We start from the raw sequence: 3,901 nt of genomic DNA on the forward strand, positions 1-3,901 counted from the left end.
CACTCTTATAGAAAGTCTCTCGTTTTGAGACATTTCTAACTGTACGCAAAGTAAGGGAGGATTCTCCTCTCTCCTTACTCCATTTTTAAACAACACCCTTGGATGTTGTCATTGTTAGGTGCCACTGAGTCGACTCTGACTCACAGCAACCTTACACACAAAATAACGAAACACCATCTGGTCTTGCACCATCCTCATAATGGTTGTTGGTTTTGAGCCCATTTCTACTGCCATTCTGCCAATCCATCTCTTCGGGGTTCTTCCCAATCCTCCACTTTACCAAGCATGATGTCCTTCCCCAGGAATTGGTTCCTCCTTAAAAGATATCTAAATTACAAAAGACAAAATTCCACCATCCTGGCTACTAAGTAGCATTCTAGCTGTATGTCTTCAGCACAGATTTGTTTGTTACTCTGGAAGTCCATGGTACTTACACTATTTTTCTCCCAACACAATAACTCAAACATGTCAATTCTTTTATTGCCTTTCTTATTCACTGCACAACTTTCACATGCATATGAGGCTATTGCAAATGCCTTGGCTTGGTTCAGGTGCAATGTGTTCCTTAAATAAACTAGCATCTTTGCTCTTGAATAATTTAGAAGTTTTATGAAGCAGATTTGCTTAATGAAATATGTTGTTTAATTTTGTGACTGTTGTTTCCATGAGTGTTGATAATGGATTCAAGCAAAATGTAGTCCTTGACAACTTAAAACTTTTCTCCATTTATCCTGATATTATTTATTAGTCCAGTTATAAAGATTTTTGTTTTGTTCACAATTTGGTGCAACTCATCACAAAGGCTGTTGTCTTTGATCTTCATCAGTAAGTATATTAAGTTCACTTTGCTTTCAGCAAGCAAGGTTGTATCACCTGAATTTCATAGGTTGTTAATGAGTCTTCCTCCAATCCTGATGCCAGACTCTTCTTAATATCATCCAGTTTCTCAGAATATTTGCTCAGCATACGTATTGAATAAGAATGGTGAAATAACACAATGTTGATGTACAGGTTTTCTGATTATAAATCTACTTCTGTTCAAACGACTGATTCTTGATCTATGTACAAGCTTCTCATGAGCACAATTATGTTTTCTGGAATGCCCATTCTTCACAATGTTTTCCATAACTTATCATGATACACACAAAGACTTTGCATAGTTAATAAAATACAAGTTAATATCTTTGGTATTTTCTACTTTCAGTTAATATCCTTCTGATGTCAGCAATAATGTCTCTTGTCCCGTGACCTCTTCAGAAACAGGCTTGTCACTCCGACAGTTCCCTTTCAATGTACTGTTGCAGTCATTCTTGAAATCTACTTGCATATAATATTAATGGTATTGTCTAATGATTTCTGTATTCCATTAGTTCACCCCTCTTTAGGATGGGCAAAATATTAATATCTTCCAATCAATTTGCCATGTTTTTGTCTAACAAATTTCTTGCCATTGAAGAATGAGTGCCTCCAGTGCTGCATTAGTTTGTTGAAAATTTCAATTTGTATTTCCTCAATTCCCAGAGCTTTCCCCTTGTTCCATTAGCTCTTGATCATATGCTATCTCTTGAAATGATTGAAGATTGACTATTTCTTTTTGATACAATGATTCTGTGTATTCCTTCCATACTATTTTGGTGATTTTTTTTTTCCTCACTCGATATTTTATCCATGTTGTTGTTGTTGTTGTTGTTGTTGTTAAGTACCATAGAGTTGGTTCCAACTCATGGCGACCCTGCATCAGTTTCTGAGCAGCTGCTGGTGAGTTTGGACCACTGATCTTATGTTTCAAGCCAAACTTGTGGCCCACAGAGCCACACCAGGACTCCATATAATCCTTGAATATTGCAAGTTGAGGTTTGACACTTTTATTCAGTTCTTTCAGCATGAGAAATGCTGAACTTATTCTTCCCTTTTGGTTTTCTGATTCCAGGTCTTTTCACATCTCATTATAATAGTTGACTTTGTCTTCTTGATGTTCCCTATGACATTTTTTGTTCCATTATTTTTCCTCCTCCTTTCTTCTATTTGCTTTAGCATCTGTAAGTTGGAGAGCAAGTTTCAGAGTCTCTTCTGACATCTATTTTGGCCTTTTCCTTCCTTCTTGTCTTGTTAATGACCTTTTTTCTTTCTTCCTATATGATGTGTTTATGTCACCCCACAACTATTCTGCTCCTCAATAATTAATGCTTAGTGAATCAAATCTGTTCTTGAGATGATTTCTATATTTGGGTGGAAGGTGTTCCAGATCCTGTTTTGACTCTAATGGACTTGTTTTACTTTTCTTCAGCTTCAACCCGAACTTGCACATGAGCAAAAGTTCTTCTTTGCCACAGTCTGCCCTTGGCTTTGTTTTGGTTGGAGCCTTTCCATGATCTCATCCCTCAGATGTAGTCAATTTGATTTCTGTGTATTCCACCACTCCCCCAACACACCCCAAATCTAGTCCATCACCCCTGAAATTTCTTGTTTCTTCAAATAGGAAGGGATATAAGTTTAACAAGAAAACACGAGATTCTTTATTTTTACAAACACTTGAAGATTTAAATGAAAATTTTTCTATTCATTCAAGATGTAAAACCCTTCCAAAAAGTTCTATTTGATATCCATTAAGATAGATAGATAGGTAGATAGATAGATGATAAGTAGGAAGATAGGTAGGTAGGAGATTGATTGATAGCTGGATGATAGATACATTGGTGCCATTGAGTCAGTTTCAATTCGTAGTGACAATGTACAGAGTTTAAAAGGATCAGCTAGTGGTTTTGAACTGCCAACCCTTAGGTTAGAAGTCCAGTGCTTATATTACAGCCCCACACCAGAACTCCAGGTAGGTTGGTAGACAGATGATTGATACACAGATGGGTGGATGGGTAGATTGATTGATTGAAAATGGACAGATCAATAATGGACCTATCTATTGTTCAGTCAATCCATTGGTAAGTAGATAGATAGATAGATAGATAGATAGATAGATAGATAGATAGTAAAGTTACCAGAATGATTGATACAAGACTGTTTAAAAGTTCCCTTTCTGTGTTTCTGGAATGTTTAGTCAATATTTTTCAAATAACAACATGATCAAACCTTGCGAAATGTGTCAGTTTTTTCTCTTCTTTTTAAAAAATTGTGGAATATGAGAAATTAGCACAACAAACCTGGTTACTGTGAGCAGCAATCTTACACTTAGTTTGATGTTTTCAGTGTTGTAAACATATCTGTACTGGGACTAAATTGTAACCATGTTAGAAAACTTTGCCAAAGTTTCTCAAAATAGGCAGCTGGATTTTTTAAAAAATCATTTCCAGGTGCATAGAGGGAGAGGAGAGTTTTAAAAGAATCTACATTGGCATGTGATCCAAATGCCAAAAGTTATTCCAACGCATTTCATAGGAAGACAGCTTTGAAGACTTAAATGTAAATGACTTCCCCAAATCAAATATATTGATCTGTATACTATCTAGTGCATTTTATATAAATGCTGAAATAAAATTTAGTCCCTATCTCAGACACTAGGCTCTGATTCCAAGCTGTGGGATGAGATGGCCCTGCTGCCAACCAGAAGAATTTGCAGTATGCAATTGTACATATGCCAAAATGTGCGCAGGACTCAGAATCTCACTTAGAAACCTGAGATGGAATGTCACCTGTCACCAACAGACACTGAGAACTCACCAATATCATGGGTGTAGTGTACAGGCTACAAAGGGATGTCAAGTCTGGTCTCCTACTGGGACAAACCTGCTATATCTAGCCCTTACTTTAGAACAACCACTGTATCATAACTGGAAACTTGAAATTTTTGAAACTTACCAAGAAATCAGTTTCTAATGAAAATGTATACTACTATAGGTCCGTTAAAGGAAATCCATATTTGTTTGTATGTGTGTGTGTGTGTGTGTGT

Source organism: Chrysochloris asiatica, unplaced genomic scaffold (genome assembly GCF_000296735.1).
Source record: "Chrysochloris asiatica unplaced genomic scaffold, ChrAsi1.0 scaffold00195, whole genome shotgun sequence".
Taxonomy (NCBI): Eukaryota; Metazoa; Chordata; class Mammalia; order Afrosoricida; family Chrysochloridae; genus Chrysochloris; species Chrysochloris asiatica.